Here is a 15181-nt window from a genome sequence, read left to right on the forward strand (position 1 = left end):
TTGTGGGCAAAGCAGAAGACGCACTGTCCCCTTTCCCACATTCTTCTGGTAGCGGAGCTTTTGTTCACAGGAGAGAATCTCTTCCTATATCAGGTAGGCTGAAAGTCCCTCACCTTTCACATCCCTCCTGAATGCGGGGGTGGGGGGGTGGGGGGGTGGGGTGGGGTGGGGGAAGATATCATGAATCATGACCCAGGCCTAGGTAATCAGGGGCCCTATCACCCAGGCCACAGGGATTGGTATGGGCCAGCAGGAGACCCAAATGTCTTCTGTTTGCAAAGTAGAGCTTATTAGCATGCCCACTTAGGAAGAGAGCTGGGACATCTGAAGCCTTGCTTTATCACCAGCCTTTGTGGTGTGTTGATGCATTGTGGTGAGTCGTGCCTGAAGTAAACGCTCTAATTTTAGGCAGTGATGCTTCTGCCATTAAACCCGCTTTTATGTAGACTTCTGTCAGCACACTGGGTGGAAACAACAAATTCTGAAGGAGGAAGGAATTGACATGCTTTTCTAACCAAAGGAGGCCTCCGAAAACAAATACTCATCTATGATTCATGAGTTTATTTTCAAGCAAAAATTATGGCACATTTCCCATGAGTCAATAATGACACTTGCTGCTTGCATGCTCCTCTCTGGTCCCTGTCATATTGGAACTGTTAAACAGAAAAGTTACATTGAGTTTCTCCAACAATTTGTTTATTTATTTTTATTTATCACTATTATTTCTTTTTCCCTCAATATATGTTTTTATTTAAATTAGAAACATGAATGCTTCACATGTCAATCCCAGCTCCCTCCCCCACCCCTCCTCCCTTGTCCCTCCACCAGTCCCCCCAGCCCCCCACCCAACCCCCATATCATTCCCCAGGGAGGGTGAGGCCCTCGTTGGGGGGGATCTCCAAAGTCTGTCATTTCATCCAGGGAAGGACCTAGGCCCTTCCCCATGTGTCCAGGCTGAGAGAGCATGCCTCCATTTGGAATGGGCTCCCAAAGATCATTCATAAACCATGGTAAACATTGATCTACTACCCAAGGCCCCAGTGATTTCTGTGGCCTCCTCCCTGGCACTACATTTATGGAGTCTGGGTCAGTCCCCTGTTGGTCTCTCAGCCATTAGTCTGGGTCTCCAACAATTTAATCAAGCCCAGTAGTACATTTATGCTATAAGGGGGCTACACATGCAAATAAGCATATTTATAACCATTTGATCACTTATATAAGAATTATTGTTTATTTAAGGTAACCAAGCTGTTGTCATTAGTTTTTATTTGATTGACTGATCAAGCTGAGCTTTGTGTCATGCCTAAAACAAGCTTAAGGTATGAGGAAAGACTCAAGGCCGGCTCATGAGAACTGGCTAACTCTCGGCTGCTCCCCACAGTTGGAGGCCTGGGTGGATCTCAGATACATGATACTGAAATTCAGCCATGTGAAGATATGTGACAACCACGACACACAGGGAACAGAATGTCAACATTTGCTTCTCGTCAGGACTCAAACAGCAGAGCTTCACATCCTAACACAGAGCTGAGCTAGCTCAAACTCAGCTTAGGTTTATTAGTGCTTTGCCTGTATGGTGCAGCTGACTGTGCACATTTGAAATTAAAACATTCAATACATGCACTATTTCTTTGTGATGCTAAGTGTCTGGCTATGCACATGTTTTAAAACGAATAAAAACAGAATTAAGCACAACCTGGAAATTATCTTGTCCTTTGATATCTGAACAAGGGGTTTGTATCCTAGGCTACACTTTAAAATCAGAGAAACTTGGGGGAAACACACACACACACACACACACACACACACACACACACACACACACACACCAGCCTGGATCAGCTATCTTGCCTTGGGTGGACTGGGATAGAACTCCCACCTCCCAAGCTTCCAACCTGAAGCTGAGGACTCAGGTCTTTCAACCTTGCGGCGTGCAGCTGAGCTTGAGGACGACTGCTGTAAATGTGCCTTGTTCTCAGTGCCACCTCCTCACCTCCACCAACAGCATCATGCAAAGCACACAGCAGTCTCTCTCATGCACAACTGAGTAAATAGTCCTTACTTCCCGGAGCTGAAACGCACTGGTCTGTAAACACCACGGTGCCCCATGCCTCTTAGGATTCTCCAGGGCAGTGGCTCTCACCCTTCCTAATGCTGTGGCACTTTATCACAGCTCCTCGTGTTGTGCTGACCCCCAGACATACAGTTATTTTCATTGCCACTTCATAACTGTGATTTTGCTACTGTTAGGAGTCATGATGTAATTGTGTGCGCTTTCCGGTGGTCTTAGGTGACCCCCGTGTAAAGGGCATTTGACCCACAAAGGGGTTGTGTCCCACAGGTTGAGAACCACTGCTCTAGGGTTTTGGTAATAAGATTGTGGCTTAAAATACCACTCAGCAAACTGGAGATGAAAAGTCCAGGGAGGTGACTGGGCTAGGTGTCATAGTCCAATAGGACTGGAGGCGACTGTGGCCAAGCAGAGTCACCCAACCTAATGGGGCATCAGTTACTTAGTTCTGATAGCTGTTGCTACTAACACAGGTTGGTATCCCCAGACATCTCCACCAAGTAAGAAAAAAAAATTTAGTTATTCTAACTTGAAGTTTCCTTACTTTTAAAATAACTACACATAACATATCTATAGTTCACCAGTGTTCTGTGGACAGCTTCATGAAGACCTTCTCTTGGTTCTGATTAGTTTTACATTTTGCAATTTTTAATTTATTTAGCCCTAACCCTAACCCACACACCATGGCATACATGTGGAGCTCACAACACGTGAGAGTCTGTGCTCTCCTTCTACCCATAGGTCCCAAGGGTTGAATTCAGGTGGGGTAGCAGGCACTTTTACCTATTGCCCTGTCTCATTGCCCCTCATAGTAGTTTTAATAAACAACATTCACTTGGCTTCTAAGCTAAGTTAGTCAAGAATTTATAGTTCCGGTGAGGCATCAATGAGTCTAGCCTAACAAAGCATGCAAGGGGAGTCCGTCACTCCACATCTTGTGCAGTTAAAATCGGTCCACCGTGTACACTCTGCTGTTACTGACAGCATGACTATCTTCCTCTGTTGCTGTTTCTCACTTCTCTTGTGCAGAAAACCTGGTGTGTGATGAAGTCTCCTTTTTCCTCACCTGGTTATTTATTATGATTATCAATCACATCATAGCTTTTTTTTTCTTTTATGGACATAAAAAATTATCTCCGGCTACTTGAATTATGCCATAACATGTTGGTTCTTCTAAAGAAAACTGTTTTCTTTGTCTTCGAGACACGGTAATGCCACTTGGTTTTGTTACTCCCCACACATATGCCTGTGAATGAAGTCAAATTGTTATCTTTCCTTAGAAACTCAAGCAACAACAAAACCTCACAAGTAAAATTTAAGAGCAAAGATAACATTGTGTGTGCGTGTGTGTGTGTGTGTGTTAGAGGAAAAACCAATCTGAGTGGTGAAATATAGGCAAGGAGATAACAGTGTGACATTTGTGGCATTTGTGCAAATTTCTGACCCTTTGCCATGACAGATTAAATCTAACCCTGAATGTGAGGGAGAAGCATTGGGGGAAATGGATTTCAGATCAGAGTGACTAGTTAGAATCACCAAATTCTGATAGTCACGCTCAGTGCCAAAAGGCGATGGAGTGCACATGGGGTAGCAATGAACCTACCGTGAGCAGAACGCTTATGTGACAACAGGAAATCCCGAGTCTCTGTCTCAGCCAACCGCTTCCCAACTGGGTCACTCAACACACGAACTCTCTAAGAGAGTTTTTGGTTTCTGTGTCTGCAGCCTTCTGTCCTGCTTGCCTTCTAACGTGTCTTCCTGAGACTATGATGGAATTGATTAGCGAAGGTTCTGGCACTAGACTACCTTACCATTGTTGGTTCGGGAAGTGTTTCAACCTGCTGGGAAGATTGAACAGTCATCTAAAATGCTTTCTTCCTTGAAAGTTTGGTTCCATTTATAAGTATCTCTTTTTTTAAAGGCTCATATATTTATATTTCATGTGTTGCCCTGCATGTGTACACTTGGTGGCCACTGAGTAAGAAGAGGACATCAGATTCTGGAGTTATGGGGTTGTGAGCTGCTGTGTAGGTGCTAGGAACCAAACCAGAGTTTCCACTGGAGCCTCAACTGTTCTTCATCTTGAGCCATCTCTCCAGCCCTCAGGCCACTCACTGGTCTGAACGTTTCAAGGTTAACTTTCTGTTCCTTTCATCGCCCACGTCAGCCAATGAGGTGTAGACGAAGTACTCCCGTAACAGCCATTGTCAGACTTCCCGTTAGGCGTGTGCTTGGGAGACCGTACACACACTGGCACATGCCCGAACAGGAGCTCCGGGGCTGCATTTGGCTTGTTTGCCCACAGCAATACCCTCATGCTATAGAAGCATTTGGTCCACCAATGTTCAAAGACATTTCCTGAATAAATGAATGAAGCGTGTGCACACAGCACCTCATTCTAAATGCTCTAGGAAACAAGCTACCGGTTTCTGCTTTTCAAAAGCACAACTTACAACCAGCGCATCCAACACAAGATGGAGAACAAGCAAGCCAATGGGAAGATTTGTTTCGATTCCTGCCATTCAAGTATTTAAGAAGCTGTTTAGGGCAGTACCTTGCCTGAGTATTACCATGAAAAGAGTAAACGTGGCATGAGCTGAAGTGAGCTGGGAATGCTGGCTCTTGAAGATGCCACTGGGTAGCCCGAGAAGCAGGGGGCAGTTAAAACTATGGCGGCCTTCCTTCAGCTGGCAAGCAACTAAAAAGTCAATGTTCTACCAGTTCAGTCTGCTTTACACATCTCTGCGCAACTGTGTTAGACAAGGTCAGGGACAGGCAAGGGTCATATGCCCGGAGTGTGATGCAGCCTGATTTCTATAGGTGACCCAGTGTTTGCAGGGGGATGGAGTTTGTCCAGATGGAATTTACTGAGTGCCAACACGTTTGTAAATGCAACTCTAACACCACCATTCTTTATATGTGCTCTTGGGATGCTAGATTGAATTTTTTTTGATACATAACTACTTAGAGGCAGTGTTTGGTCATTTTGTAACATCAGGAACAGATGGGAGTTCGCTGCAGCATGAGTAATATGAGCTGCATTCTTTGGAGTGACCAGAGCTTCCTGTTGCTGTCAAGTGTACAGTGGAGAGGACAAGCAGCCTCCTTCCAGTTCTTCCCCTGTTTGGTGCCAACTGGGCCCTGGTCTTATTGGTCTCCAATAATCAGCCCGATTACAGCAAGCCCTGGGAGACATGACAGAGAGTCCTCATCTTGCATTAATTGCTCCTATTGAAGCTATGCCACATCTCTCCAAGCTAGATGTTGCTTAGTATCCCTTTGATATGATAATGACATGCTTCTTAGCAGATGAATATGCAAATGAAAAGCAGTAATTTGGTGGCATGCACCTGCTGACACTGCATGGCCATGCTTATGCGCTCTGCTCCAGCACTGCAGCCCCACAAAAGCAGTGCAGAGGTAAAATTAAATTCTAATGTCGCATGGATTGAACAGATGCTTCCTTTTTTCTTTGTACATCTACTTTTACAGATTTTGCCATTGGAATCTCGGCTCTTCTTCCTGCAATTAATGGACATTGATACGTCCCACACAGAGGCGCGCTCAGTGCTGTTGAAGGGGCTGATTTTAAAGAGGTGGCTTGCATGTGTGCACCCTAGAAGATGAACATTTCTTCTTCATGGCATAGAAGCTGATGAGTTTACTTTTGTGACACAAAGACTTCCATTCATATGTGGGACGTACCTCAGGGCTGCAAAGCTGAAAAACAAGTCTCTATAGCAGAGAGATGCACTGAAACATAGGGATACCTCTTACTGTCTGAAAAGGGTTTCCACAATGACTTCAATAGAGTGGCAGAATGCCTCATCAACGAAGAAATCCCTCTGCCTCATGTAGCTGGTAGTAATGCATGGCAAAGCATAGCTGAAGTCACATAGGTGGGCCTGGTAATTAACCTAGGAACCCAAAAGTCTTCACCCCTTGTCTTGTGGCTCCCCTCTTGTCTCACCCTTAAGTTCTGGTGGCATTGTACACGTGCCAGGAACATGATGGCAGCTGAATTGGTTAGGACTGAACTGTTCAGCAAGACACATCTTAACAGTGTGTTCTAGTATTTGTTTAATGACCACACAGTCTTACATGAAGTAGATGAATTCCTATTGAAGTATTCCTCCATTGCTGGTCAGCCGGGTTTCTTCTACTCCTACAGTTATATACACAGTACTGAAATGAACATCTTATGTAGCATTTGACTTCCTTTTGTTGATTTCCCTGGAGATTACTAGATCAAATGATAGGCACACCTCTAAGAAGAGAAAAAAAAAGAAATTTCAGTGCTGATAATATATCTAAGTGATACGAAGCTTGCCTAAGAGTGATACACAGTAAGTCTGCACTGCGCTGAGTCAAACATACTTCATGGGGCAGGAAGATTGCTCAGAAGGTACAGACTCTTGTCACTAAGCTTGATGGCTTCAGTTCAATCCCCAGGACCCCCCACAAGCTGTCCTCTGATCTCCACACGTGGCATTCATGTGTACATGTGAACATGCACGTGCAAATAAACAATTTTCAAACTTTCAGAACATACTTTATAGGAACCCTCTAGTAATCACTTTACAACTGACCAGAAACGATGGATCGCTTTGTCTTATAATTTCTGGCCATTTGAAACTATCTAGAGTTCTAGCTAGTGAAAAGTTTGTAGGAATTATAAAAGTAAATTATAAAACTTTGTTTTTCTTATTTCTTTATTTTTTTGTTTGTTTGTTATTTTGAGACAGGACCTTGCTGTGTAACTCTGGCTCGTGTCAGCACTATGATTCCTTAGACTCTTGAGTACTGGGACCACAATGGTGACCACCATGTCTAACTTAGTTCTCTTATTTTGGACACAAATTGCCATTCATTTATATTATTTTTTCATATGATACAAAAAGTGACTGTATGGGTGTTGTGGAAGTTTTCTACAATGATAGAACCATAGCCACTATGTAATAACAGCCTAAGCAGAAGAGTATGAGCACTGATACGTTGATAGAGTCATAGACACTGTGTAAACACAGCCTAAGCAGTAGAAGCTAAGCATTGCTGCAACGACAGAGCCATCACCACTGTGTAGTAACAGCCTAAGCAACAGAGGGTAAGTGCTGCTGTAAGACAGAGCCATCGCCACTCTGTAGTAACAGACTAAGCAATCGAGGGTAAGTACTGCAGAGAGACAGATCTTAACCTTTCAATCACATGCTGTAGCAAGTCTGTATTAAGCAGAGAACTAAGAGATTCAAGGTTATTTCTAATTGTATAAAAAGTCCTATTATCATGAAATTTCTAAAAGTAATGCTGTGGTTACACTTAACTTTTTGCCTCCAGGAATCCTATTGGCATGTTTTCCGTGGAGAGTCCTTGAAAAACAGAGAGAGTGCAGTGGGAGGGAGGTCAACACCGTGGCACCTTTCAAATGTTTCGTTTTCCTTTATATCGTCCAGTGGATGGCGAGGTTTTCAGATTGGGTGGGATCTTTCGGGATTTCAAGGTTTTCATTATAGAACAACCACATTTATTAACCGAATGTAACTTTCCCAACAGACTGGAGAGCAATGGTTTAGAAAAGCAAAGCAGGGAAGTATCGCTCCTCTTCCTAGTCCCAGGCCTTAAGCATCACCATAGCTTCCTAACACTCTGCTCAGAGCTGGTTACCCCAGGTTACCCCACTCCCGGGAAGTTCCAGCACGGGGAACTGTGAGTCTCTGGTTCAAATGAAGCTCTGGCACCTTCAGCTGGGTAACTTGCTAACTAACCCCTGTGCCTCCTCTTCTCAGCAGCAAGAGGGACACAATTAACAGTCACTTGGTGGGTAAGTGCTGCGTTTTAGGTAATTTGTGATAACAGAAACAGTACAGAACAAAGGAAGCATCTCTTTCAACCCCAGATTCTGACGAGAGAGAGAGAGAGAGAGAGAGAGAGAGAGAGAGAGAGAGAGAGAGAGAGAGAGAGAGAGAGAGAGATTCAGGGGATTGCATTTCACACAAAGTGACTGAAGCTTAGGGCCTGGTTTTTTGTTTGGTTTTGGCTTTGACAAATTCTGATTACAGAGTTCAGGCTGCTTCAGTCCTATGATCCTCTGGCCTCAGATTCTCAAGTGCTGGGTCCAAGCATGCCACACTCCAGAGCTCAGTTAGCTCCTTCATCTTCTCCATCCATCACCAGCAATACTGTTATTACTGCTATGAAGAAGGGGATAATAATTACAACTGTCATTTATTAGGGACTTACTCGAGGTGTTCGTTTCAAAATTTTCATTACTTAGTTGAGACAGGGTCTCATGTAGCCCAGGCTGTCCTCCAACTCTTTATCCAAGGATGCCCTCGAACTCCTGATGCTCTTGCATCCACTTCCTAACTGCTGAGATGACAAGTAAGCCACACCCAGTTTATACAGTGCTGGGATGCGGCCCAGGGACTCCCTGCACACTATTTGATTGATGTTAATCCACCTGCCTCTTCTTCCTGCTCTGCAGGCTGCCTGTGACCAGACAACACAGTGGCTAGAATTATCTAATGACACCGAGACCATGTCACCTCCCTACCTTCTCCAGTGACCTTCATTTTATTCAGAACAAAACATTGCCCCTGACCACGCTGGCAAGGTTCTACACAGTCAAGTTCCCAACATCTTTCCACTATCCGATTCGTTCTCACACTAGAACGGTGTAGGCATACCCTGGCTCTGGGGCTTTCTCCCTCCTCATTTCCAAGCATATGTCCACATGGGCCCTTCTGGGGAGGTGCTACTATCTGATGCTGTCAGTCTTCCTCCACTACATGCTGCTACTCTGTAATTTTACTCATTTGTTCTTTTCCACTTCTTCTCTACACACAGATACGGTCTTCACAGATGGATTTGTCTACTTGGTACCCAGTGAGTTGCCTGCACACGGAGGACCATGTGGTGTCTCTGAAGCTAGGAGGAGGACTCTGAGAAGTCCAACAGGCTGAGAGCCATGTTCTTGCTTGGCCCTGTTGTAGGAGAAAGTAAGTTTGGAATTTTTATATTCTCCTTAAGAATGAAGAACTTGTTGGAAGTGGTGGTGCATGCCTTTAATCCCAGCAGTGGGGAGGCAGAGGCGGGCAGCTAGATCTCTATGAGTTCAAGGCCAGCTTGATCTACAAAGCAAGCTCCAGGACAGCCAAGATTGTTACATAGAGAAGCCCTATCTCAAAACCCTGCTTCCCCACAAAAACCCAACAACAACAACAACAACAACAACAGCAAAAATGAACGTAAGAAAAAAAAAGCTTTTAGCAAAATTCTCTGGTCACTCCTTGTCCGTCCTGTCTTCTGACCAATCACCAGCTGCAGGAGGCGGGGCTGAGGTCCAGTGCACCAGCCTACTGGCTTGTGGGCTGCTCAGAGCAAGGGTACCCTGAGAAAAAGCAAAGATCTGGGTTGGGGTCCATTGGGCAGCCAGCAGGACCCACTATGTTCAGCACAGGTGGAAGGCCAAGCCCGAAGGGCCTGAGAGTTCTGTTCTTTGTATCCCCATCCACTCTGGGCCTAGGCAGGGTACAAAACATGAAAATATCTCATGGCTGTAGTCCTTATTTTCATACCTACTGAGAAGCCCAACATACTGCAAGGGAAAGTTCCAAACCAACGTTCACAAGGACAGAGCTGCTTAAACACAGGGATGCAGAAGAAACCAAAGAGAATGAATGGGGGGGAGGACACAGAGGAAGGGACAGCGGGGTGGGGAGGGTTAGGGATGGGAGGGAGGGAGACCTGGTGGAGTGTTAGGCTAACCAGAAGGCACTATACACATGAGTGAAAATGCCAGCAAAAATGTATTATGTTATTGTTAAAATCCCATGACCGGGAATAGTTCTATCCTGTGTCAAGGTTTACTTCTTTGTTTTTGCTTTACGTATTTTTATTATTTTGTTTTTACACTTTCTTTTGATTTAAAATCAGATTTTTTTCACACAATATAGTCTGATCATGGTTTCCCTTCCCTCAATTCCTTTCAGATCCTCTTAACTTTCCCATTCACCCGAATCTACTTCTTGAAACACATTTTTATTTCTTAACTAAGCATTTATTTTGTTCTTATTTATTTGTTTGTGTGTTTTGCTTGTTTTTTTAATCAGGTTGTTTGCACTAGTAGTTATGTGGTATTCTGTACACACATTGTTCATGATAGTTGTCTAATCTGTTTTACAAGTATTCTCTCCCCATCTATAAAGTTTATCTCTTTAGTTTTGAGCATTTTTTTTGAGTCAGGGTTTCTCTGTAGCTTTGGAGCTTGTCCTGTAACTCCTGTAAATCACATTGGAGTCGAATTCAGAGATCTGGCTGCCTCTGCCTCCTGAGTGTTGGGATTAAAGGTGTGCACCACCACCACCCAATTTGAGCTTGTATTTTTAGTAGTCATAAATTGTTCTTAAATGTTATGTATTTGAATAATTGATCATGTGATTTTTAGGTTTCTCTTTGACTTAACTGGGCTTGTCCTATTTCAACACCAAAAACATATTCTATGTTTAATGGCTTAAATACAATCGTTGTGATGACATGAATTCCTTGTTCACTCTGTTCCATTTATTTATTTTTATCTCTTATTTTTGACAATTTCACACATGTATATAATATATCTTGATCATATCCATCTCCAACTCCCCCCAACTCCTTCCAGACATTGTTAACATGTGTCCCCTCTCCATTTTTTTCCTCTCTGTTTTAATTTGATTCCAATGAGTGTTGCCATCTAGAATGTTGGCTTGACCTTGTACAGGCATTCATAGCTACTGTGAATTTGTGAGAGCAATGGCCATGTCTGTTCTACTTATTTATTCCTTCTACTTACTTGCTTGTCTGCCCTCCAGGGATCATTTTATTTCTTAAAAGGCTCTAATATTTTAGAATGTTGTAGAAAACATTTTATTCCTGTCCTCTTTATAGCCAATCCTCACTCTTAAATTAATTGAAGAACAGGCTTTTATGTTTTTATTTAACATTACACAAATCTTTAAAAAGTCACATAACTGGGCTGGAGAGACAGCTCTGTGCATAGAGGTGATTGCGGTCAAGCTTGGCAGCTTGAGTTTCATCCCTAGAACCACATGGAAAGAGAGAACCAACTCCTGAAAGTTGTCACCTGATCTCCACACAAGCACTTTCTCCCTCTGTCTTACTCTCTTACCCTCACTTTCTTACACACACACACACACACACACACACACACACACACACACACACACTAAATTATTTTTTTAAAAATTCATGACTATAACTGTGTATACTTATTTCTGAGTTTTATTGGTTTCTTTTTCTCCTATTTTTGATATTCATCATCTTTCTCATCTTTATCCTGACACCTCTTTCATTGTTTTTTTAAAAATTATTTCCTTGCCTATTGCTCTCTGGATCTATTTCTAAAATGTTTTCATTCTGTCTTCATACCAGAAAATCCTTTTCTGGTTTTATACGACTGAGGAGATGGTTAGAGTAAAGAGAGTAAGGACAGTTAGGAGGCAGCAGGTTGGCTGTCTGTGGGGAGGGCAGCCCGAGCGAAGGCTCCAGTGTACTGGTGTTCTGGAATACACACAAGTGAGCTAGTTCTTGTAACATCAGTTTTCTCAGTCCACAGTGTGAAAACTGCGCCCTCTGTCATACCCACTACCTACCATGGCATATTTAAGAAAAGTGGCACATGAGAGAAAGATGCCTTGGGACAGGGTTCAAGCAGAGGGTTTTCTTGTTAGGGAAGGGGATACTGGCCTGGGGAGACAGGAGCAGCAGGAGAGAGGAGAAAAGATAGAGGGGGAGAGAGAGAAAGAGAGAGGGAAGGAGGAGAAAGAGAGGGAAGCAGGCAGAGAGAGGGAGAGAAGGATGGGAGGTGGGCAGGGCCCTTTTAAAAGGGAACACAATGAATATGCACAGGTGGCACTCTTTTTTTTTTTCGAGACAGGGTTTCTCTGTGGCTTTGGAGGCTGTCCTGGAACTCACTTTGTAGACCAGGCTGGCCTCGAACTCACAGAGATCCGCCCGCCTCTGCCTCCCAAGTGCTGGGATTAAAGGCGTGCTCCACCAAGGCCCGGCTACAGGTGGTACTCTTAGTGGCTGCAGCTGAGGGTGCATCCTGTCAGAACCCCAAGAACAGGCCAGTGCAGATGCCTGAAGACTAACAGTATGCGCACAGAATTAACTGAGGGAATAGATGACCCTGGATTTAAAACTAAAACCTTGTCCAACAATACCTAAATTCACTGACCTATTTTAGCATCAGTAGGAATAATGAAGAGAATGTGACCATCCTGTAGAATGGCATGCAGGGCAGAGCAGTGAGCAAAGTGTTTGTGACACTAATTTGTTTGTAGTTGCTTTGCTTTGCTGAGCTTGAGTCCTGAGTCTTACACGTGCAAGACAAGCTTTCTACTCCAAACTACAACCCCAGGCCTGCCAGGCATTCTTAATTGAGCTGCTTACTCCTTCTGAACTATAAAACCAAGGCAATAATTCTCACCTTGTTGCTTAGTCCACAGATATACTATCAAGACAACAGCCATAAAACAATTACACAACGCAGCACATAGCACATTAGTCAGCTATCCAGAATTACTCTGTCAATCAATACTAATATGAAAGAAACTTACAGATTCACAATGCATAAAAATTATCTCAGTAAAAACACAAAGTATGCTTCTTACAAATTTTTTTATAATTGATTTTAGAATTCAGTCAGAAGCTTTCCACACAGTATGTACCCTGTGAAGTGTTTGCAAGGATGCTATGGAATTTTCTCGTTAAAGAACATGTTTTCTAGATTTTTAGTTTCCATTTTATTTTAATTATTCATTTATTTGATTATTTTTGAGACAGGGTATTGTTTTTTAGTTCAGGCTGGCTTGAGATTCATGACAATCCTTCTGTCTGAGCCTCTCAAAAGCTGGGATTACAGGTATATGCCACTACACCCAGCTTAGTTACCTTTTAAATGATCATTTATTCAATTTATATGTATTTATATATATTTATGTATTTGTATATAATTTGTATATGTATTTATATATATTTATATGTATTTATATATATTCAATATATATATTGAATAAATGTCCTACCATTTATTCAATTTATATGTATTTCCCTTTCAAAGTACATTGACTTTATTTTAATAGAATATTCAAAAGAAAAACCAAGTTCCTGAAATTCTGCTGCCAACACACACACATACCACATGTACATGTACACATATACCACACTCACATACATGTACATACACACATATACCACAACTCTCTCTCACTCCTACATACATACCATACACACAAACCACAACTTCACAACTCCCCACATATACATACATACACATACATTACACACATAGGCCCACATACATGTATATACACATATACATCATAAATGCATGTACAAAAACACACATATACCACAAGCATACACGTGTACAATATACCCCATCCACATGTACATATACATATACACACATCATAGACACATATGCACACATACATATCGTGTACACATCTCACATACATACACACCACATACACATACATATGTACTGCACATACACAAAACTTTTTTGAAAAAAATGCATTTTCTAATACTCTGTACTTCCAAGTTTCTAAGCTCCCTTTTGGCTCTTCCTCCTGGATGCGGTATTTGTTGCCTATAAATGGGATTTCCTTCCCTTTAACCCACAAATGAGTGTTGTGCGAGGAGAGAAAGGCCCCATGACGCCCAGATCTCACAATCATTTGTCAGAGTGCCTTCAAGGGTCCAGCACGCTATACTAACATATTCTCCCAGGTCCTGCTCGTACATCAGGAAGAGCTACACAGAGAATGGAAATTCCAGAGTCTTTAGACAGGCCCTAGCTGAGCAGATGAGAAACCAAATAAGTGAATTTCAAAGGAGCGAGGAAGGGTTGAGACTCTTTCCTGTTCTCCCTACAGTCCATTTCTAAACCCCTGTAACTCAGCTCCAGTCTTCTGTTTAAATAGCAAGAGGCCTAGTTTGCAGGTACTTCACATAGTTTATGAAATTCTCCTCAGGGAAGAATTTCACTAAGTACGTGGTCCTGGGAGAAAAGCAGTCACTGTGCTATTAACTTTGCATCTGGCCACCATAGTCACTGTTGGACATCTTCTGTGCCAGAGTGTGCTTCGTGCTGCCAGCGTTGTCTTAAGAACAAACTGCATCACGTTTAAGATGCAGTGAAAAACCTCACAAAGGCAGTACTGACTAATTGTCAGCTCATGCACTCAAAGGACCTTGTTAGGAAATCTAATACTGAATGCTGCTCCCACACTGGAAGTCGGGGGATGTCCACACACTGGACATCTTTACAGAGACTCCACTGTGTCTGTCTTGGTTCTGATTCAGACCCCGGGAAGCCCGAGTCCCCAAAGTCACATGCTGCAGAGGAGCCCAAAGGGCAGGGCCTCCTAGGGAAAGCCTGCCTGCTGTCTGTTTTCATTACTGCATCTTTGACAGAGACAAAGACACAAGAAGGACTTCCCTCTTGTCTTCACTTTGATCTCCTAGGATAGCAGTGAGAAAGTAAAGAAGAGGCAGTTTGCCCTCAGCCTGGGGAGAAGCTGAATGCCCCCCCCATCTGTGTTGTCTGAAGTCACCCAAGACTACTGTGGCCTGTGGCAGTGAAGCCTGCCCTTGGGATCCTTTTAAAAAGCAGTTAGGGACCCATTGTGGTGGCACATACCCCTAATCCTAACACTTGGGAGGCAGAAACAGGCACATCTCTGTGAGTTCAAAACTAGTGTGGTCCACATGTCTGTATAGGGAGTTCTAGAATAGCCAAGGCTAGTGAGACCCGGTTTCTAAAAGAATTTTTTCCCAGAATGCAAATCTTCCTGTAAATTATTTTTCAGAGGCAAACTCGGAAGGTCAATAGCACGTTGGCAGGCATTTGTGGACTCATTTGCACTCAGCCCAGTGACTTTGAGGGCATCTGGGGTGAGTCGAGGATCAACTGTTCCTGGTAACAAGCTACTTCCTTCTTCCTCGTGAGCTGGCACCAGCCACGGGCCCGCACAAGCAGCCATGCAAAGAGGGCAGCACCGAGGTCTACTATAGACACCTTGTAGTCTTGCTTTATCAGTGTAAATG

The 15181-nt window shown here is 43.3% G+C and overlaps 2 long non-coding RNA genes across 2 annotated transcripts in view; both read right to left on the bottom strand.

Moving 5' to 3' along the window:
* The window catches only part of LOC121143211, a 585525-nt gene that overhangs the window by 198761 nt on the left and 371583 nt on the right, over positions 1 to 15181 (bottom strand). The window lies entirely within an intron of this gene.
* LOC121143213 lies at positions 4958 to 7917 on the bottom strand. The gene is made up of 2 exons (XR_005880401.1): positions 7393 to 7917; positions 4958 to 6338 (listed from the first exon to the last, which is right to left on the bottom strand). It is a non-coding gene; the product is annotated as an uncharacterized LOC121143213 (long non-coding RNA).

This window comes from Mesocricetus auratus, unplaced genomic scaffold (assembly GCF_017639785.1).
Source record: "Mesocricetus auratus isolate SY011 unplaced genomic scaffold, BCM_Maur_2.0 Super-Scaffold_100011, whole genome shotgun sequence".
NCBI lineage: Eukaryota > Metazoa > Chordata > Mammalia > Rodentia > Cricetidae > Mesocricetus > Mesocricetus auratus.